Source organism: Ixodes scapularis, unplaced genomic scaffold (assembly GCF_016920785.2).
Source record: "Ixodes scapularis isolate PalLabHiFi unplaced genomic scaffold, ASM1692078v2 PGA_scaffold39__5_contigs__length_11793443, whole genome shotgun sequence".
Lineage (NCBI taxonomy): Eukaryota > Metazoa > Arthropoda > Arachnida > Ixodida > Ixodidae > Ixodes > Ixodes scapularis.
The window spans coordinates 11,103,238-11,126,105 of record NW_024609867.1 but is presented as its reverse complement, the minus strand read 5'-3'; the positions used below and the strand labels follow the sequence as shown (position 1 = coordinate 11,126,105).

The window sequence follows — 22,868 nt, the reverse complement described above, 5'->3', positions numbered from 1 at the left end:
GTCGCAGGAAAAAGGCACAACTTGTCAAAAGCAAGTTTCGCCGGTCTCGCGGCAAGGTCGAAGCTCCCTTGGCACGCCGAAGTGCTATGTCCCTGTGTCTTCCCACGCTTGGATTCCGACCAAGAATCGACGCCGTGTGAATGGGTTTTGCGAATGCAATGTGCGTGAAGATGTGCCTCTGGATCAGAATCTTACTTTACTCTGACGACTGTATAGGTTGTATTCGTGAAGCGGTGCATGCTGGGACCAGCGCCATCTTGCCGTCCTCGAGAGCAGACAGCCGCGCGCGCACTCCCGTAGCGCCCAGCGACAGGTGATGGACGCGTTACGCACGCACCGTTGCAGTGCGACGTATTTATGGTGTTTGCTCGCCCGCTAACGTGAAGATGTCTTCTTCAAGTGGTTGTCCACCGCTGGGTTTATACGGCCTAAGTTTAAGCGGACGGGAACGCACACGTTACGAGGAAAAGGTTAAAATGTGCGGCGCGGATCCGTTCGCGCTGCCGCCGATGGACCTAGTCCGGAACAGCAACCTATGGCCGCAGGTAGAAATGGGCGACATACACAACTACCTGATCCTCAAGACAAGTTTCGTGACGCGCAAGCAGCTAAAAGCGTACAAATCATTAGACGCCCATAATTACCTTACGAGCGGATGGGTCCAGGAGCCGGCAATGAAAGCAGCGAACGCGGACAGCGTGATTATCGTCTCGAAGGTGAGCCTAACTTTTCATGTTTTTGCGGACGCGTATCTTCGCTTAATTTCGTTTGAAACGGCGAAACGGTTTTCCGCCGGAGCAGTGGCACCCCTTAAAGATTGCTGCAAGGCAAAAATAAAAACAGAAAATCGTGCTCATGAATGTAAAATAGTTATCTAAATCCTGTTTCTCCCGCTCCTGCGACAGAAAGCTCGCATTCGAGTGTTTTTAAGATCCTTTAGAATGACTGAACCAACTAACTTCGATCGAACTTGCGCTGCAAGTAGGCCTAGCCCACTGATTCGAAAAGCTCCAGGAAGTTAATGTCAGAGAAAAACAAACTATGCCGACACTCACCCGAGACGAAGTGGCGTGAGCACACCTTGTACTTGTCGAGGTCAGCGTCCAGGTCTTTTCTGTTGATGCGTTTCAACCATTCTCGCTGTCTCCTCGCGGACAGTGTTCGCGTCGTGTCGCATTCACGAGTCCGTACCTTCGGTATTTTAAAGAACCGAGCGTCTGCGACCTTGCACTCTTTCTTTTTCTTTGACGATTGCGTCTTGTTGTGGCAACCTACCACCACACACGACACCATACCCGAGGCAGAAAGCGCGGCTGCGGCTTCGCCTGAAGTTTGAAAAGGTAGGATGCGGTTGTCCGTACGCGACTGTGCGACTGTCTGCTCCCGAGGACGGCAAGATGGCGCTGGTCCCAGCATGCACCGCTTCACGAATACAACCTATACTTGCAACCCTCGCGGACCATTCACGAGCTTAATACAGCGTCCACTAGCGACGTAAGAGGGGCAAGGTACGTCTTTTTTCATGCTTAGACGATTTATAAAATACAGCGCACAACAGCTTCTCATTACTGATCAGTGCTGGCTCATTATCAACCTACTTAATTGCACTTAACGTTTGAGCGCGGCTCGCCTAATTGTAATTGGTCAGCAGATAGCATACAACCATATCGGCCGCGCTTCAAAGATTTTCATTCTCGCCGTCTTGTACTTTTGCCTTCGAAAACACCTCTTGCTCCCAAGCGTTGCTCAATTCGTGCTCCCACGTAATCCATTAGAGTAGATTTGGAACATAGCCATTGTTATTAGTACATAAGAGCACATACAGATTCCCCCCCCCCCCCCCTTGATAGCAACTCACCGAAACAGCTAGATGACCCATCCAGAACTCTGTGGCCGATAAATATATATGATCTAAAGACATCTACGCGCGACACACCTTCAGAACTTTGGTGCGGCGTAGATTCTTGATCGGTATCCAAGTGTGCGAAGGCACAAAGATGTAGTGCTCGGCGTGCCAATGAAGCTATAATCACGTTGCGAGACCGGCGACACTTGCTTTAAGCGAGTTCTACCTTTACATACGGCTTCACGCATATTGTACTCACAATACTCACAATACATATCCACACGGCGTCGATTTTCGATCGGTATCCAAACGTGCGAAGGCACAGAGACGCAGTGCTTCGACGTGCCAAGGAAGCTTTGGTCCCACCGCAAGACCGGTGAAACTTGCTTTTGGCGAGTTTTGGTTTTTCCTGCTGTACTGCGCTTTCGTCAAATTTTCCACAATTGCACAACGGCAAGTCACAATGGAGTCTTAAATATCTTCTTCGGCGAATGACGACGAACAAGCAGAAAACATGTCTACAGCACGCTGGAAGACCACAGCGAAACGCTAGCAAAACCGCACATCGTCTCCTTGGCCGTCCGGTGGCTTCACGTGCGGAGGCGGGAAGCGCAAAGTGAAGAGTGCAAGCGTTACATGTAGCAATTTGAGTTAACTGTACTGTTAAGTGTGGTAAATTTTTCTCAAGGAGTACCTGGATGTTCTATGCGTATGCTTTGATGCTCATGGTCTCCCTGGTTCGGCCTCAAGGCCTAGCGAACCGTGTGTATGCTTTGTTGCTCGAGGTCTTCCCGGTTTGGCCTCGAGGCCGAGCGAACCAAAGCTTAGAATTTTCATACACCGCCTCCGCTCTGCAGTCAAGGCTAGCGTCGCGCATGAGCAGTGCGTGCGACGTCCTCGTTGCAAAGGAGAAAACTTGGTTTACGAATACTTGCCATTGTACGGGTTTTCATGTTGATTACTCCTGAGGAGTAAAGCTATACGCACGAGCTCGTGCACTTTGACCGGAAGTGGCTATACGCACAATGTGGAGAGCTCTTGCCATTTGGGTGACCCTTTTTGGATGGTGTGTGTATCACTGGGAAACTCATTAACCCCCCCCCCCCCCCCCCCCCGACTGCGTTCAGCCTCTTCGCAGTGACAGTCTGATGCTGCTAATGACAAACCTATTAACCTCCAAAATTATTAACCCGTACATGCCACTTTGCGCCGTTCGCCGAGCAACCCAAGCTCTGCTATCCCCTATTGTACCTCTGGAGAGTCCCATACGATTTCACCGAAGTTTTGTCGACAACATTCGTTTTTGTTGTGCAAAAAGCAAAAAAAAAAAAATTCGGGGGAAAGAAAAATGCAAGGTAGTTCTGTGGATCCACATGGGGTCTGCTGTGTATGAAGCAGACACCTTTCCACTAGGCTACACTTTCCCTTCGCAAACTCGTAACATTTAGTTTTATACGAGTTTCGCGTCGTGCGTATAGCCATTTCCGATCGAGGTGCACGACGTAGTGCGTATAGCTTTACTCTTCCACGAAACGTTCGATTTACCCTGCAAAGACTGGTAGTGTCGAGAAAACTACGCCACTACCCTTCTCTGTTGAGAGAACCGTGCAACAAGCTTCTCCGAAATGTGAATCCGAGACATTCGCTGAAGTCACAACATCATGATCGCATGACCATAGCACGTAAACAAAACAGGTTGTATGAACAAATTTTTCATACTTCGAACACATTTCTTGGTGTTTCTCGGTGTATTTCAGACTGGGCTGTCCTCATGCTTTAACCTAGTCTTGGGTTTACCAAGATGCTTGTAAAGTGGTTGGTGCCAACCACTTTTGCTTCCAACTTTGCACCCTCTTATAAGTGAGAAGGACTAAGTCAAAACATGAAGATTTATCAATGAGAACTTGATTAGAACATCATGTCTGACTTCAACTTTCATTTTAGTGAGGAAACGAAAAAGTTTGCCGTGGTGGAATTCCTCAATGAGAACACTGTGGAGGCTGTCCCGTTGTCATGGGTCGTCGAGGACAAGCGAGTCAAGCAGCTATGCTACTGGCTTGACAACATGTCCGGAGTGGAAATAAAAAATTATGTGGAAGTGTCTCACATTCCTGATGGAAGCTGGCCCCGCTACACTGTAAAGATTTTGGCAAGATGCAGTGAGTTTTCTTCTGTATTTTGTACACCTCCACATATTTTGTTAAATCGTATGGATTTATTTACTCTTCGTAAGCATACTTCTTCACATCAGCCTTCATTGCGTCCCTCTTTTGAAGTGCAGCTGCTCTGTTGTGTTCAGTGAGCTTTATTCTCCTGTTGGTGACAAGTTCCCATTTCCAGTAATGGTCATGGCAGAGGTTTTATGCACTAAAATGGAATGCCAGAAAACATTGTGCATTGTGGGGCATAACCATATTTTACAGAATTTCTAGCCTGAGCTCAAGCTCTTTATTGTCTTCTTTCACGAACTGTGTATACCGTAAAGTACCGAGCAAGTGCCCATTAAAAATTTGGAGATAATCGCGAAAAAGTGGTGGATGGGCACTCGCTAGGTCATCAATTTTAGGCATATTTGCACTGAGCATAATTTTTCAGATGTTAGAAAATTTGGGGGTGGGGAAATGGCCGGTATTTTAATGGTTTTTGCAAGGTATGATTATAGCGCAACTGACAGTTTGTGTAGCGAAAAGTGTACCTGTGATGTCTCGTCTTTTGTACATTGAGACTCGGGTACAGTCATATTTCAGTACATTATTGGAGGTGGGAGGCTACTTACGGTCTTTTATTCTCTCTACAGACACCTACAAGAAGGCAAAAAGGAAAGCAGGTGAGGCCGAGACTCTTTCCTGTCTTGAGACAACAGATGCTGGCGAACCTGATGACGAAGGTGATTATGCTTACATTTCTAAAAATTGTGTTGGAACAGAAAAGTACAATGTTATATCCCGTGTCATCGCACCGAGAACGAGGACACAGCTTTCGCAGGGGTTTCTTGTGTAATATGTGTTTCTTGCCCATAAAGTGGGGTGGGCGATGTCTTGGTGATGAGCAATAGCTCGGGATATTATGATAGGTAGACTGCACAGTTAATAACTCTTGTTTTAATTTACCTTCAGTAGCAGCCGGCGGATCTCAAGACAGTAACACTCCCAGCAGCACACACGGTAGAGAGACTTTGCCAGCCCCCCGTGAGTGTTCAGCACTACACCACAAATTTATAGTTGGAATGGTTAAAAGTGAAAAACATTGTCTTCAGAGAAGCTTAAGATATTGACTACACATTCTTACATATAGTGTTACGGTGCTATAATTAAGATAAAATATAGATGCCGGCCAGCTGTGCTAGGAACATTTGAGTATTTACTGAACAGCCGCCGCAGCACGATCCCGAACATACTCTTCTTTGTTGTCTGAATCGATATACTGTAGAGTCCCTGTCACACTAAGGCAACACGACGGCAACAACAACACAACACGTTGTCCAACAGTCGGGCAACTTGTTGCTTGCTCCCTGTGTTGTCCGACAAACCTGTCACATCGCGGCAACAGCACGACAACATGGACGACAACTAAAATGTTACCTCGGTGTGACAGCTTTCGGCAACAAAAACAACAACAACTTGTGTTGGACAACGTGTGTTACCCAGATTGCTGGCTGGCAACACAACATAGGTAGCTTCGATGGTACAACTAGTCCCCTATCAATAACGTCTTACTCAAATCAAGGCCTGGAAAACGTTATTTACCGCTGGCGTGTTGCTAAAATTTGTTAGATTAATGTTTTTGCTGCGTAGTTACGGAAAGCGATTTTCGAAATAGTCACAGCTACGGTCGTGAACGTTCAGACTGGTTTTGAAATTACAACTGCCGAGAAACCAGCTCACATTACTGATAGTGAAATAAAATGGCACGCTATACTCACCCGCTACTAAAGTATATAAAAATAGTCCAGAAAACCACCGATTAAAAAATCGAAGCATTAAAACGACCACTCTGATCATGATTGTTGATGCTTGGAACTTGGAAACAGCCGCTACCAGAAACCTGATTTGTTTTAAAAATACCCAGGACGTTTTAGGGGAATGAAGCGATCACATAGCAGGCGGTAGGCAGGTAACAGCGTTGAAAAATATTTATTTCACAGATTGTTATGAAGGCCGATCGTGTCGGTGTTGCAGTTTTGTAGCACTGTCAGTTCAGCTCAACACAACGCTACAAAAGACGGTTTAGGGTACTGCCGGTGCTAACTCAATTTTACAGTAGAAATAGAAATTGCATGAAAGAACCGGACAAAAACACTTCATATGGTGGCAAAAATCCCGAACATATATCAGCGATGACACTTTCCTTGGTTAGGGCTATCTGCTTTGTCAGCGAATGAAGAACATTTCGGTAAAATAAAGAGCGGAAAATACTCTCCGTGCCAAGTTTTCTAATCACAGTCACTGGTTGATGTCGTACCGTGGTAATTCCCGGCCCTTCGAACGCGCTAGCACTTCGTAGAGTCAGATTTCCAGCAATTCCGTGTCGTACTCGAACGAAAGTAAACAATTAAGATGGTGGAGTGTTCCCCGTGTTGTCCTCGCCGTCAGCACGGTGTGACAGGGTTGTCATACAACAAATCGGGCAACACGGTTGCCGGGCGGCAGCAAGATGCTGCCGCGATGTGACAGGGTCGCCGGCAACACGACTTCCCCGTGTTCACGGATAGAGTTGTCCAACTGTTGCCTCAGTGTGACAGGGCCTTAAGTCGTGTGATCTCTCTAGAGCAGACAATTCTTTGTGAGAGTGCAGGTTAATTGTAGCATATCCTAGAGTAGAGGAAACCATATATCAGGCAGTCGGTGGCGAAGCGCTTGAAACAAGCTCATCTCACGCTCTTGTACTTTTTTCATCAGCCACTTCGTTTTGGTGCTGCATCACTCCGGGGTGACCTGGCTTCGAACGTGACAACGTAGGACGGCGTCAGCGCACGGGCATCGGCTGGCTTCTTTCACGCCCACTGAACATCGCCGCACAAGGGTCTTCGACAGCGCATGCTCGGGGTGCCACCCAAGAGGACTTAAAAGCCGGCTTCAACCAGCAGTCCGTGCAGTCGGTGGCGAAGCGCTTGAAACAAGCTCATCTCACGCTCTTGTACTTTTTTCATCAGCCACTTCGTTTTGGTGCTGCATCACTCCGGGGTGACCTGGCTTCGAACGTGACAACGTAGGACGGCGTCAGCGCACGGGCATCGGCTGGCTTCTTTCACGCCCACTGAACATCGCCGCACAAGGGTCTTCGACAGCGCATGCTCGGGGTGCCACCCAAGAGGACTTAAAAGCCGGCTTCAACCAGCAGTCCGTGCAGTCGGTGGCGAAGCGCTTGAAACAAGCTCATCTCACGCTCTTGTACTTTTTTCATCAGGTGAGAGTGCATTCGTAACCATGTTTTAGCTTGTTATTTTCTGCCACCGACTGAAGTGTTGTACCTGCAATTGTTGTTCAGTATGTCTGGTAGAGCGGAGTGCGTAGCATGTCTGGGAGGTATCGCCGACGATCAAAAGTTTATGTCGTGCTCAGTTTGTAGGAATGGCTATCACTTGGGCCAGGCTTGCGCCGGTATTACCGAAACTTCCTATACCGGCATGGGACAGGTAAAGCGCGATAAGTGGCGATGTAAGACCTGTCGTATACAAGATAACAAGAGCGGTCCTCAGAGCGGAGCAAATTCCTCGCTGAGCGCGTCGCCAGCCAACCCATCAGCCGTGGAGGATCAGATGCAAGCATTTGGGCAGAAACTTGATCTGCTCTTGGCAATGAAAACAAGCATAGACTCTCTTCTCTCACTTCCTGCAAAGGTGGATGAGCTCTTGACGCTGAAACCTACAGTGGAGAGATTAGAAGTCAGTTTGCAAGAGATGGATAACAAGGTGGACGGGCTGACGGCAAACTATAACTCTGTGCTAGAGACCGCAACAGAAAACGAAACTAAGATATCTGAGCTCGAAAAACAACACGGGGAATTAAGTGCGACTGTAAAAGGACAAGCAGAGACGATTCAGGCACTGCAGGAGCAAATCAACAATTCTGAGCAATACGGTCGCCTGGTGAACTTGGAAATTCACGGGCTGCCAAAAACTGCGGAAGAAAATTTGAAAAGAATTTTAAGCGATTTGGCAATCAAACTTGGAATATCTAATTTCAAAGACTCTGATATCCAAGCAGCCCACCGTCTTCCGGCTAAGCAGGGGTCAATCCCAATAGTTCTGGTTAAGTTCAGCTCACGTGAACTAAAGGATTGTTGGCTCCAGGCCCGTGGCAAACTGCGTGACCTCGCGCGAACAGCAGACGCGCCAAGGCTCTTTTTCAACGACAATCTCACGAGACAGAACAGAGAGCTGTTCTGGATGGTCAGGGAACGAGCAAAGCAAAACCAGTATAAGTTCACGTGGGTGAAGAACGGGAAGATTTTTGTGAAGAAGAGCGAGAACTCGCTAGTGCTGCGCATTAATCGTGTTGCAGATTTGGACGCAGTGGTTTAAGCACAAGCCATGGATTTTTTTCAATTTCCGAGCTGTTCGTTACTTAAAAATAATTTCGAAGAGCCGTCGAAGTTTTCGTTTAGTTTTTTTCATGTTAATATTAGAAGTATCAGAAAATACTGGGACCACTTCATGATTATTGTTCAAGATTTGGACACTGTCATCGATGCTTTTATTCTTACGGAAATAAATGCTACTGAGGATATGATAACTCAGTTTTCTATTCCCGGTTATAATCGTTTTGCCTACACAAGAAGGTCTGGAAGGGGAGGGGGAATATGCGTGTACTTAAGGAGTAGTTGGTTCACAACTAATATTGTGTTAACGATGGCGAATGCGGAACACGTAGGTCTGGAGATTAGCTGCCAAGATTTTTCTCTCATTTTCATTGCCATCTATCGACCCCCGTCCAGCAACGCGAATTTGTTTTTAGAAGAGCTATCTAAAACTTTATCGGAATTCAGCCCAACGGGGCAGTTGTGTTTGTTAGGCGACTTTAATATAAATATAATGGATTCCTCGCGTCATGTAGTGTGTGATTATCTAAACTTATTGGCGACCCACGGTATAGACAGCGTTATACAGGCACCGACGCGGGAGGAATTTTTAGGTGGCAACTTTGTTTCTTCCTGTATTGATCATATTAACCTCCGGATTTTCGACAGCACCGTGAAAGCGGCTGTAATATCAGAAAAATTGGCAGATCATTATTACATAGCCTGTCAGGTAAAACCTAACATCAAGGGGAGGGGCTCGAGCACTACGAAAAGAGAAATAACTATTATTGATCAAGCGCAGTTCGATAAAAAAGTGAATGACTACGACTGGGATGGTCTTTTAACTTCGGTGGAAGCACCAAGTCTATACGATACAATAGTAGGCCTATTCTCGCAATTTTCGTCTTCGTGCAAAAAAAAAAGTAATCATTAAAAGGCGCAAGGAGGATCAGGAATGGATTACGTCAGACGTCTTAGGTGCTATAAAGTATAAAGATTTTCTCTGGAGACGCTGTAAACGTTCGCCAGGTAATTTAAGTTTAAAGGATGAGTTCAAAATAGCCAGGAACAAGGCGGCCGCCCTGCTCCGTTCTTCTAAACGCAGACATTTCAAGGGAGAATTTCAAAGGCATCGTTTCGATACCGCAAAAACATGGGAGTGTGCAAATCGGGTTCTAGGTAGGACTAAAAAACGTTCTATTGACGATATGATAAACAAATCTTTTGCGCCTGCTACACAGAAAACAATTGACGAATTCAACGCCTCATTTTCTCGCACATCCGGGGCGCTCCAGCCACGTGATGACGCTACTAACATTACCTTGCACAAATATAATGAAGTCTCAGCTTTTCTTCCTCCAATATCGGAAGGGGATCTACGCGATTATTTATTTTCTTTCAAGGAAAGGAAGTCCCCAGGTTTTGATGAGATCCGGATGCGCGATCTCCGAAGGAACTTTGGAAAGCTTAAACCTGCACTCCTCGCAATCTTGAACAGTATCATTGACACTGGAGATTGGCCGACAGCAATGAAAACCGCCATTGTTAAGCCACTGTACAAAGGAGGGAAAGTGGATGATGTTAAAAGTTATCGTCCAATATCAATATTATCATGCTTTTCACAAATTCTGGAGAAACATCTTTCAAAAATAATGACTAGTTTCGTAGAACGGTTTGTTTTATTGTCTGTTCACCAGTACGGTTTCGTTGCGGAACGAGGAACGCGGGCACTTTTGGAAAATCTCGGCGACTGCTTACACGCAGGTTTTGATAATAATATGCTATCTTGTGCAGTCTTTTTGGATGTATCTCAAGCCTTTGACAGCATAAATCACGAAATTCTTTTTCACAAACTGTACAGACTCGGTTTCAGGGGCCCTTTTCTTTCAATTCTAAAAGGGTACTGTTCAGGACGGTCCCAGGTTGTGACTTTTAGAGAGCTCAAGAGCAGTAGAGTGTGCCTTACGGCCGGGGTGCCACAAGGCTCAGTTTTGTCGCCTTTATTATTTAATTTATACGTGAATGATTTTCCCTCCGCCATTTCCGAGTGTAGAGTGTTCCAATATGCGGACGATACGCTTCTGGTTTCAAGCCATGCGAATTATGGTGTTGCTATTGAAAAATTACAAAAAGACCTTGTTCTCGCAATGGACTGGTTTCAGTCAAACTTAATCCGAGTGAATTCCTCAAAGACGAAGCTAGTTTGTTTTAAAAACCCACAAAAAAAGGTCGAACTATCGACTACTGTCGCTCTTCACACTTCTAGTTGCAGGTCATGTGATTGCATTCCTCTTCAGCATGTCAATTCAGTAAAGTACTTAGGGATCCATTTTGATAGCGATTTATCGTGGTCTACGCATATGATGCACTTGTGTAAACGGTTAAGAAGTGTTTCGTGCTGTCTTTACAACGTTAAATGTTCATGCCTTTTACTGTACGAAAGATAATCACACATGCTTTGGCTTATAGTTACATTCGATACGGTATAACCCTCATTGCGAGGTGTTCTCTATTTTGGCGAGATAGAGTTGATTCTTTACTGAAGGGTATTTTAAGAAGTATTGCGTTTGACCGGGCCGAGGTCTCTAGCCCCTGTATATTTAAAGAATTAAAATTGCCGTCTTTTTTGGGGTTATTTAAGGAGACAGTGATACTGCAACACTTTTGGAACTCAAATTTTATAACTCCGTACACTCCAGGCCGACCAATCAGACAATCACTTCGATTTAACATGCCGCGAATTCGAACTAAATATGGGGAACGTACGCGTATTTATTATGTGCCCCATGTATTCAACAGCATGCCAGAGTCCCTGTTTGTCGCCACATCAAGACAAAAACTTAAAAAAGCACTGCGGAATTTAGACCAGTGAGCGACTGCTAGATGGTGGTTTCCTCTTCTCCCTTTGATTGTTTTTTTTTTTTTCAGGACAGTGCGTATTGTTCTGCAGTGTGATGCCGTCTTCCGCTCATTTTTTCTTGGTCCCTGCATAAAATGTTTTTTTTTTTCTTTGAATAAGTACTTCGATGCTGAGTGAGCCTTTTATACTAATGTTACACATACTGAATTTGTCACCTACTGCGCTGAGCCAGGTACACAAGCCCCTGAGGCTTACACCGGCTCGTCATTGTACTTTTTGAAAACGTGTGTATTGGAAAATAAAACTATTCTATTCTATTCTATTCTATATCTTTAGCATAATTCTAAGCAATTTTTGAATGTAACCAGATATTGCAAGTAAAGGGTTTGATTGTGCATTAAGTATTTAAATATTTCCCACCTAGAAATTATGTTTTATTTTTCAGAAAACTTCTACAGGGTGTTTCTAAATAATGTTTCGACTCTAAAATCGTCCGCAAAAATCAGGGACTTGACATATCAAGTGGAAACTTACCTCGAATACATCTTTTACTGGTCGGATTTGTACAGTGAAATTACTAAGTCTAAATTCTGCGTATAAAAAAAATATTTAAAAAAATGCTTCATGCTTTTTAATTGGTGGGGTTTTCTATTTTCTATTTTTCCATACTTAAGTAGAGATTTCAATCTCTAATGGGTGAATGAGACTAGTAAATTGTGTATTCAGGGTAAGGTGTGTATATGGGACTAGTAAAATGCGTATTCGAGGTAAGTTTAAAATTATGTTCAGCTGCTTATTTTTGAGTGTCTCAAAATAAAGTTACAAGTTACAATTAATGACCCATCGAAAATTGGCGACTGAACGTATCGGGTTGTAATTTATCTCGAATGCATATTTTACTAGTCTTATTTACACATCAAAACTTTACCTGTAATTTGTATCTACTTCAAGTACGGAAAGTATAAAAAATCATAACTCGCACATTTAAAGCATTTTTGTATTTTTTTTTCCTGCTAGGAATTGAGACATTTAATGCATATATCCGACCAGTAAAGGGCTTATCCGAGATGAGCTTCTGCTTAGTACGTCGAGTCCCTGATTTTTGCGGACACTTTGAGTCAACTTTTTTTTAAAACACCCTGTAGATATTCGTGGTATTGGCTAAATTTGAAGTTTTTGAATTTTTCGCTGGTACTGATTTTCGCAAAATGGGAGGGCTTTTGTTTTTTAATTGTTCACGAGACCTATCTTTTTGCGAAATTAATGAAAATTAAGTCCTGGGGAAAATCAAGACTTCTACAGCATTTTCTGACATTTGTGCATTGCATAGTTTCGCAAAATTTTATAATCGGTCAAAATTAAACAACCTTGTTATTTATAGTTCCAGGTCGTTTTGGCAGAGCATCCTCTCAAGGTAATAAGCATTTCACATTTCGCTCTATACTTCATTTGATGGCATTTACACTCCCACCTTTTGTTCTCTAATTCATAAACTTGAGACTTAAAGCGGCACTAAAGTGGTTTCTGAAGGAGAACATTTTTATATTAAATTGTTTAAAAGGTATTAGTACATACAAGTTCTAGATTGCAAAATGGCGTCATCATTTCTAGGCAAGAAAAAACATGCGGACTTTTTTTTCTTGCAAACTACATTCTCTGGATCAATGAAAGTCCTACAATAGGTGCAGATTCTGTAGATTTTATTATAATTTATTTTGAAAAGAGTAATACGCACACATCTGGATAAGACTCTGCTTTTTGACTACGGGCGATGCCACCGCTTGCAGTTGGCCGACGAATAACCTTCGTCGACCACTTCGCTCTGGGAAATTTCCTAGGGAAAAAAGCGTGTCGGTGATCTTCGGGAACGTTTTTAACATGGAAATAATGCGCACAAGATTGTAATTTTGAGTTTGTTAGAATGCTTGAAGTGTATAGATTGAGTTATCGCCACAATTAAAAAGGTGACCTCAAAAATCCCTTTAGTGCCCCTTTAAAAAAGGAAAGAAGAGATGCTTTGCTATGCAATGGATCCTTTTGTTATCTATGCTTTTGATCTTTGCCATATGCTGGCATTGAATGGAAACTTCTATCATTCGTAGAAAGCCATAACAGAAATTAATCTTTTACAACCCCAGACTCTGAAACAAAAAAAGCGTGACAACAGACACAGTTCCATTTTGTTGTGTTCCTGAATCTCACTTTGCAAAAAATGCATTCTCACCAGCTCGTCCGCTGCCTAAGTACTGCATTATCAAGGCATCTTTTAATGCATGTGAAGGTTTGGTTTTTTTTACTGTTGTTTCCTTATTTTTAGCCTCATTTCGGGCAGATCATCCCCTGGAGCCAAGCAAACAGCAGATGAGGACGGAGCCACAGCATGTGACATGTGAGTCTAGCATTTAGTTTCTGAATCCGGTGCCAACTGAAAGAGGGAAGGGGGGAGCTAAGAAAAGTAATGGCATTTTTACATGATATGTCTGCTTCAGGAGGGAAATATATTACATGCAAGACGTTGGGACGTTGGCCCTAATATCTTTATGTGCCGAGGTCCTGCTGGAAGCTCGGCACCGTGTGCTATCTCACATGCCTGTATTATAGGAAAGAATATGAATGTGTGCGGTATTCGGGAAAGCTCCTTTATTCGTTCTCGCACAGAATGAACACTAAGAATAGGTTTGTGACCTTTGTGAAAAGAATAATTATTTTTTTGATGAATGGTAAGAATTGGTGTTTGCTATGGCTGTATATATACAATCTTGCCATGTGCCTTAATGGGTGAATGTGGCTGTTTATTGAGCTACCCAATCAAACTACGTACTCTTAATACCCAGACGTCGCTGTTCCCGGCATAATAGTGTGCATCCCTAAATTAAGATTCGTTATTGAAAAAATGGCTATGTCAAAATCAGCATTCACATTGCACCGTGCTTTCTAGTTGCATTACGTCACAAATAAGCATTTTCGCCACTGTTACTGGAATCCTAAGGAACGCATTACCTTTCACTTTTTTGTGGTAATGAGCAAGGGCTTTCACACCGTTCATTATGCACCACCAAACATTTTCTAATCAGTCAGAAGTTGTACAGCCCAAACAGTGAAAAAGAGACATCAGATGGAAGCATTGGTGCAGTGTTGCCAGTGATGACTTTACTCTGAAGTGAACGCTGGATTTTCACCATATACTGCTGGTTGCCATCTTCTGACAACACTATCAACTTGGCTGTTTATGGCTTGCAGTACATGCTGCAAGTCAGATTAAAAAATTTAGGATATTGATTTTCTTGGTTCTTTTTACAAGGTTATTCTTTTAGTACAATTTATGCTTATGTTTCTGGCACGGCATACTTGCTGATAAATTTGTGCAGTTCCCCTGAGCGACAAATTTTGATATACTATTGCAGTCGTAATTTGAGGATTTTTCAGCATTTAGGTGGCACTTGCTAGAGCGACATTATTTTTGCCCATGATAACAAGCATCCGGCAGATATTTTTTAATATTTCCCACTGCTTGGCTGTTCTTCTGGGTATTAGCACTGAAGAATTTGATGTATTGGTTTCCAGCCCAGCAGGGGCTACTGGACTCTTGTGATGAGAGCTCGGCGTCAGCAGAGGTGCTGGAGCACACTATCACTCGTATGTCTTGTGATTACAGTTTTAGTCATGTGCTATTTGCTATAGCTAAGCCTTTTATCCAGGTTGCTGAGCATCTTCAGAGTAGTGAGACATGAAAACATTCCATAAATACTGATTTAATGATGTCAGTCGTGAATAAAAATAAAGTGCACTCTTCGGCAAAACAGTGAAGGTCATTATGGTACCATACCCATTTTCTAACCTTTGGTGGTACATAACTAAAGTTATGTGTTTTTGGATAAATCTGAAAAAATCCGAAGAACACTAGCCGATGAAGTTTGTCAATTCGGATTTATCCGAAAAACTGAATTCCGAGGTCACAGCGACAAAATTAACAGCGAAAAAGACGGAGTTCTACAACTAAACCTTATAAGATCACAAGATCAGTGGTCCCGAGGAGATTCCACTTCAGTTTCCTTTGGAATTTGGACTTGCTGACAGAAAGAGGGTTGCTTTCTAACACTATGAGGTTCCTTCGGGACAAGGGGCCATGGTACCTGGACCATATTTATTTTGTTTTCGAATTTTTAAGTTTTACGCAGCAAAATAAGCTTTCCATTTCAAAGAACTGGGAATCTAACAATCTCATTGTTTTGGGTGCACACTAGCTCCACCTTTATCTCCTTTATTGGAGATCATCAATACAATGCTGGTTAGAGCTATCGTAATAAGGCCCTTCATGTCCATTTTGCTTCGTTCCATGAAATTGTACTGCTCTTCGGGGTTAGTTCAAGTTAATCATTGCCATGCCCAACTTCTTTCGAAGTTACAGGCAAGCAGCATATGCTAATGGACATGTTTGCTGAGACCATGTTATAGTTTTAATGATTTAGTTTCCAAATTAACGCGGATCAAATGAACAAGGTTTGACCATACTGTAAATGACGTAATTTTCGCGAGTACTTAGGTTTTGCGAATTGCTAACAATTAACGAAAAATAAATACCACAGACAATTCCAGTAAATATTTAAACACATTGAAAGCTACATTGAGATCCTACCACGTTGCAAAAGTTTGCACCGGCGAATAATTAAAATGTGAATTCTGAGGAGTTAATTTATAAGCATTATTTCATTGGCGAATAGTGCTCATTACTGAGATATCTAATGCTTCATTTGCTTTGCTTATCATTCAGCCTCTGAAACCCATCTGCTCAAGATCGCCCTAGAGGTCCGTGCTCAAAACAAGCACATTGAGCAACAGAACAGGGAGCTTTTGGCCATGGTAGGGCAAGTGCTCCGGCACCTGGTTGCTGTAGAACAGTGTCAGGAAGCAAGGCCAGAGGAACAGGCCAGACCCGATGTACCCGAGCTCTTCGAGATGCCAATCTCTTCAATGGAGGAGTTTTGGGCTGCTCATAAGCACCTCAGGAACGCCACAGACAGGGCAACGCTGGTATTTATGTTTTTTTTTTCTTTTTTAATTTACAAGTTATGAACTTGAACAGCTGTTATTGCAAATTCGGGCACGAACACTTCTCACTTAGCGGTCGATCTATTGGTGGGTCAGTTTGTAACCACGAAAAAAGAGCGTCACTCAAAACCAAGTATAACAAATCGTGTTACACAACCATACTTGACACCTAATCATATGCCCTTACGAGACTTATACTATACCAGAGCAAGCAGTAGCAGCAGCAGCAGAAAGAAGACAAAGAGGATAGCGTTAGCTGTCTTTGTCTTCCTTGGCACTACAGATCTATGATTGCTTTATTGATACTGATTAGTGGAGTCTGTCCATTAGCAGAAAGAAATGAAGCAGCAATAAAGTCTTAAAAAAAGAACTAAATAAAAACAGCACACTAATTATTTAGGTTTGTTTTCCAAACTTAGCTGTTTGCCTCTAATAGGGACCCTTTGTAAGAACACCAGAAGGCTGCATGCGCTCCACTGTCCCTGTGCCTCCTCGCCCTCCTCTTGACCCCCTTCCTTGCCACCGCTACCCCGTCATTTAAGCCGGCGAGAGAACATTTTTCATGCCTCCGTTGACTGCGACTATCGAGTTTTTTACAGGGCATTGCGGCACGGGCAGAAGGCACTGGAGCTTTCGTAACAGATTTATTGTAACTGAAACAGGTTTCGCGTATAACAGTAAACAAAGTTTAAAAGGGCCACAGAGTAAACTGAGCTATGTAAATGAAATGGGTTGTGAAATGTGTTTATGGCTACTATCAAGCAGTGTAGGTATGCACTTAGCTGCATAGCACATGGTAGCCAAGGAGATGCTTATTTTCACAGGCTTATGATGCCATCAAAGCAGCATGTGAATGAGCGGTAAAGTTTTTTGACAATAAAACTACAAAGTTGTTGCAATAATGCACAATGATGGAGACTGTTGGTTGTCAGCCTTTCCCTGACATCCTGATCTTATTTCTTATGTTGTGTCTGTGTCCTTCTCAATAAGCGCTAGTGAGGGATGTGTGGGGTGGCCTCTTGACGGGCATTAGCTTCACTGGATTAAAAAAGTGCAGCATCTAGATTCCGTTGGACAGTTTCATGGACATCATACTGTAAACCAGGGGTTCCCAAACTTTTCGGTCCCACGAAACCCCGGTAAGCCTAAAAAAATGCCGTGGAACCCCCCCACCTCCCTTCGTGCATTTTTGCCGACAGAGAGGCAACACAAGCACAATCTTAGGCGATTTTTGCTTCTGCTGCTTCTCACCTATCCCCATATCAATCGCGATGTCAGTACAAAGTAAAATGAAGGCACTTTGCACAATCCTGCCGCGCAGTATGCGCGGCAAGACAAGGCTGGGGGTGGGGGGGGGGGGGTTACAATTTGGGTGTTCGCGAAAACCATTATGGAAAACCCTGCCGTAAACGACCCTTTTTTTCATGTGCTCAATATTTCACAACTTTGTTTTAATTTTTGGCTGCTAATTTCTGCTAGGTGCTACAATCTCAATGTGTTTACTTTTTGCCGGAATTGTTTGTGGGACCTGTTTTTCAGAAAGTTTAGGCGAATAACGAATTTTGCGAAAATGAAGTCATCTACAGTATACAACATTGTCTTCATCTCTGAGGAGATTCAGATGAGGCTCCTGATGTTCGCTTTGGAAGTTTGAAGCGTCAAATAACGACGCGACAAGTGTGATTGACAAGCAAGATTTATCCAAATACGCAGGAAGATAACGATTGCCTTCGTCGGTTTAAAATACGGTTGACTTACATTCAAGTATCTTTGTTATTTTCTCTTTGTTCTATAGGGTGAGGATCAAACTATTTTGGGCTTAATATAAAACTCTTTATGCATGTAATGTGGCGTGCCACATTTACATGGCATTATATTATTTTATTCTTTAGGTGTGTTCGTGCTAGTGTACCTTTTTGACATGTCGAGAACTGGTTCTGCCTTTCCAGGAGGGGCAGATGCTTTCTTTGGGCGAGAACACCTCTCTCCCGAAGGTCATCCAAGACATGGTGGGGCGGCTGCTGTCCAAGGGGGTGCAGGAGAGATTCTCACTCCCTGGACAGCGGTCTAAGCTCTCGTTCAAGAGTACCAACATGTGCGGTGTTATCATTGGTAAGAAATTACTTAAATTTATTACTAGCTATAATTAGATGGAATTTATATTACAGTATATATGCGCCGAATATGTTTGCTAAAATGTTTTTAAATATAGGTCCCCCTCAGTGTCTGAGACATCACTTCATGTATTTTATATGATTTATTTACATTCTCTATCATTAATTCCTTCTATGCATTTAATCCTCATGCTGAAAACTAGTAACGCTTCGAAATAAACGTGAGGAGAAGATGCTGTTTGCCGTTTGGTTCATCTTTTCGTTGTGTTTTCCCAGGTTGAATATGAAGTGAATATAATTGAGGTTTAAAGTCCTGAGATGTTGGTGTTTTTTAGTACCACTCCCACGGTTGAAATTCAGTGGAGTATCATGTGAAACATCGATACGCCTCCGTAGGGAAAATGCTTTAGCATAAACAAATTCATTATCTCCCTATCTGTTATACAGCCATTAACCTCAATAGACCTTTTGCGAAATCCCCCAAGCGCCCCGGCCCGCGCCCGAGGAATTGTAGGAGAGATTGTCCCTCGCCTGGCCGCTTTGCCTTGAGATCGCATTGCATTGTCGCTTGCCTCCTCTTAATCCTCTGTTTTTCGATTTCATTGCCTATTTTTATCTATTCCAGTGTATTTTTTATTGCTTTCAAGTGTTTATATTCTCTTCTGCGCGCAATATTTCTTGTGTATATATAGTATTTGTGTCTTTCGCCTTTTTCAACGGGGTTGCCGACGGACAACACGCCGCTTCGCGCGTCGTTCCCCGAAAAAGTACTACCGTTGCTACCGATTCCTATCGTGCCGTTAGCTGTTCATTTTGGTTCATTTGACCCGTGTGCAGTCGAGAGGAGCCGTTTATGAACACCCGCGCACATGTCATAGGGGTAGGCAGAGCTCCGAATCAACAATCGCGACGCAAGAGCCGAGTGCGCTGTGATTTGGCCGCCCGTGCTCGCTCCGTTGACTTGCACTGTAGCGTGTGCCTTCGAGTGCCGCTTACTTGACCAAGATACAGCACGCCGCTTTGTCGCCGCGAACCATTTGTTTGAATGTTTACGAAGCTGAGGTATATGCAACGCTGCGGCGCGATCCCTTCGCAAACGCCGACGGCTCAATGTCGCGGCTTGAATTCACTTATGGCATGCCTTCGTAATCTATCTGTTAAGCTGTTTTCAGTTACCAAAGCCCTTTTTCAAATGCAGGGATGTGTTGCCTCGAATTATTTGTCCGATTGCCTGCGAAGCTGTAACACCATTCGTCATATCCAAGGTGCGGTGCCTGACAAACTGCGCGCAGCGGCGCGAGCCTTTCGCAAGCGCCGGTGGCCCAACGTCGCGGCTTGTATGCGCTTATGGTATGCCTGCTAATCTATCTGCTACACGGTTGTCAGTTGTAGACACCCTTTTTCAAGTGTAGAGACGTGCTGTCACCCAGGCAGTCATCTTGAAACTCGTAGTTCCTTCGATAATTTTATTTCTCGAGTCAAGATGTCAGCTGATGCTGGAGTTAAGATGTCAGCAGCTGATAACCGCCGAGGAGGCTGATCATGAATGCATGCCAAAGGCGCATACAAGCCGCAATGTTAAACCGCCGGCGCTTGCTAAGGGCTCGCACCGCTGCGTGCAGTTGTCAGGCGCCGCAGCGTTGAATATACCTAACGGTGTTACGATTTCTCAGGCATTCGGACAAATGATTAGCGACGGCAAAGCGGAGTGCTGTATCTTGGTCAAGTTAAGCGGCACTCGAAGGCATACGCTACAGTGCGAGTCAACGGAGCGAGCGCGGGTGGCCAAATCACAGCGCACTCGACTCTTGCGTCGCGATTGTTGATTCGGAGCTCTGCCTACCCGTATGACATGTGCGCGGGTGTTCATAAACGGCTCCTCTGGACTGCACGCGGGCCAAATGAACCGAAATGAACAGCTAACAGCGTGGTAGGAATCACTAGCAACGGTAGTACTCACACGGGGAACGACGCACGAAGCGGCATGTTGTCCGTCGGCACACCCGTCGAAAAAGGAGAAATATCGCGCGCAGAAGAGAATAGGAATACTTAGAAGCAATTGAAAATACACTGGAATAGATAAAAATAGGCAATAAAATCGAAAAACAGAGGATTAAGTGGAGGTAAGAGACAATGCAATGCGATCTCAAGGCAGAGCGGCCAGGCGAGGGACAGTCTCTCCCACAATTCCTCGCGCGTGGGCCGGGGCACTTGGGAAAATCGCAAATCGTCTATTAGCCTCCAAAAAAAAAATTATGCAAAAAATTTTGAATTTGGAAAATGCCATATTTACGTCTCCTAACATCTAGAGGGTATTCCCAGAAAGTTTCATTAGTTTACACTGCATGGTTAAATATTTATAAATTATTTTCGGTCCACCGATGCCAAAGAAAAAGTAGAGGTTGGAGCACTTTGAATGCATTTTTCTCCATTCCGCTTTTTGGCATAAATGTCACTTTAGGAAAACTGTCCTTTTGTTATTATGTAACTTGGATTCATTTTGAAATTGTTATGGGGTGAAATTTTAAGGGCAAGATAGCTATAAACTTGCATTTTTTTATTTTTGTCATTTTCATGATCGAAAAATATTTTGGATAAAGAATGGAGGTTTAGAAAACAGTATTTGTGTTTATGTGGCTTTTTCGTCATGAAAGATGGTATATTATAGATATAAAGCTCTAGAGCTATCTGGTCTGAACTGTCCCAAAGCAATATAGCACGTGGAAATGACAAAATTATAAATAATTTCAAAATTATAGAACCACTTTCATCTTTGAACATTTGTAATCCTTTTTTTTTTTTTTTTTGCACTTCACTTAGGTTAACAAAACTTGCCACAAGTGTTCTCAACATCAACAGAAACAAAACCTGTAAATGTCATTTAAATCGGGCAAGTGGTTCAAACATTCAATTTTTTGGGTAGTGTCCCTTAAGGGCATTGTTTTTCCATGAAAAAACAAACAAAAAAAATAGGATAATCTGCACAGTTCCTGACCAGTACTTTGCATGGAACTAGTCTGCAAGATATTGATTTGCACTATCATTTCACTAATCTGCATGATTCAATAATTTTTTTTTACAGGTGCAATACGAGCCCGACTGCAGCGGAAAAGAAGCTAAGCCGGTACCTTTCGGGGGCACCTGACAGAGAAGGTGGCAGGGCCAGGAGGGTCCAGAAAGAGGCCTGAGGAGGTTCAAGAAGCTCCTGCGTCCTTGGCCCCCTCCCTTGACGAGGAGCTGGACACCCTTCCCGAGGTTCCCGACCAGCAGTTTGAGTGAATAAACACCCCTGTCACGGTAACAATCTTGTATGTTCCCTTCATGTATATATGCTACCCAGATTGATGTGACACAATTGTTTTAACAATTGGTCATAACTATGTCAGGGGCGTATTTTCTTCCATACAGAGTGCAAAGATGTTAAAGTCACCACTTAATGCAAAAGATGTTCTGTAGTTCTAAAGATGGGTAATGTAAACCAGTTCATTTGTCTAATTAAATTATTCAATCATATTATTAAATGAACCTGAGAAAGTTCTCATTTTCATCCTTAAATGAATTTGGTCTCGTAAGAAACTAGCTCTTCGTTACTTTTTTTTTCAATGCAATGCAATGCTTGGACTGCAAAGATCACTGGGGCAGATGCTGGAAAGGCTTGATGCTGACGGGCAGATATATGCGAATTATACCTGACATTCCTGGCAGATACAAACTCGTATCCTTGTGGGTCTGTGCCGGGTATGCACGATCCCGCTGCCACTTGCTGTCACTGACTGGCAAATAAACTGGCACTGACAGTCACTGGCTGGCAAATAGGCTGGCACTCTCTGTCACTGACTGGCAAATAGGCTGGCACTCACTGTCACTGATTGGCAAATAAGCTGGCAACAGTCACTGACTGGCAGATAGGCTGGCACTGACAGTCACTGACTGGCAAATAGGCTGGCACTCACTGTCACTGATTGGCAAATAAGCTGGCAACAGTCACTAACTGGCAGATAGGCTGGCACTGACTGGCAAATAGGCTGGCACTCGGTCACTGACTGGCAAATAAGCTGGCAACAGTCACTGACTGGCATATAGGCTGGTACTGACCATCACAGACTGGCAAATAGGTTGTCACTCACTGTCACTGACCGGCAAATAGGCTGGCATTCGCTGTCACTGACTGGCAAATAAGCTGGCAACAGTTGCTGGCTGGCAAATAAGCTGGTACTCACTGTCGCTGACGGGTAAATGAGCTGGCACTCACTGTTGCTGACTGGCAAATAAGTTGGCACTCACTGTCACTGACTGGCAAAAGGCCCAGACTGGCAAATAAGCTGGCACTCACTGTCACTGACTGGCAAATAAGCTGACACTCATTGTCACTGACTGGCAAATAAGCTGGCGCTCACTGGTACTCGCTGGTGTTTTACTGTACCACAGGTAGCACGCCGGGGATACACGCTGGCAGCTTACTGGGACAAGGTTGTCCACC

At 43.8% G+C, this 22,868-nt stretch overlaps 1 pseudogene; it reads left to right on the top strand.

Moving 5' to 3' along the window:
* Positions 1-476: 476 nt before the first annotated feature.
* On the top strand, positions 477-21,678 carry LOC115319820 (annotated as a pseudogene).
* Positions 21,679-22,868: the final 1,190 nt, after the last annotated feature.